This window comes from Bombina bombina, chromosome 12, assembly GCF_027579735.1.
Source record: "Bombina bombina isolate aBomBom1 chromosome 12, aBomBom1.pri, whole genome shotgun sequence".
In the NCBI taxonomy this organism is placed as follows: Eukaryota; Metazoa; Chordata; class Amphibia; order Anura; family Bombinatoridae; genus Bombina; species Bombina bombina.
The window spans coordinates 152,127,370-152,127,844 of NC_069510.1; positions in this window are offsets into that span (position 1 = coordinate 152,127,370).

Consider the following 475-nt stretch of genomic DNA (forward strand, 5'->3'; position numbering starts at 1 on the left):
TGAGTGCTATAGGGAAATTAATGAACGCAACAAAAGTTGCGTTATTTAATCCCCTATAGCGTTGCCATTACAAGTTTTTCAAAATCCGGCTTGTGCGGGCGATATGGTGCTTTTAAGTTTTTATACCGCACCAAAAACAAGCAGTGTTTTGACGTGCTCGTGCACACTTTCCCCGTAGACATCAATGGGGAGAGCGGGCTAAAAAAAAGTCTAACACCTGCAATCGCGGAATAATAAGCTCCATAACGCAGCTCCATTGATGTCTATGGGGAAAAAGAAAATACTGATTAAACCTAACACCCTAACATAAACACTGAGTCTAAACATCCCTAATCTGCTGCCCCTGACATCGCCAACACCTAAATAAAATTATTAACCCCTAATCTGCCGCTCCCGATATCGCCTCCACCTAAATAAAATTATTAACCCATAATCTGCTGCTCCCGATATCGCCGCCACTATACTAAAGTTATTA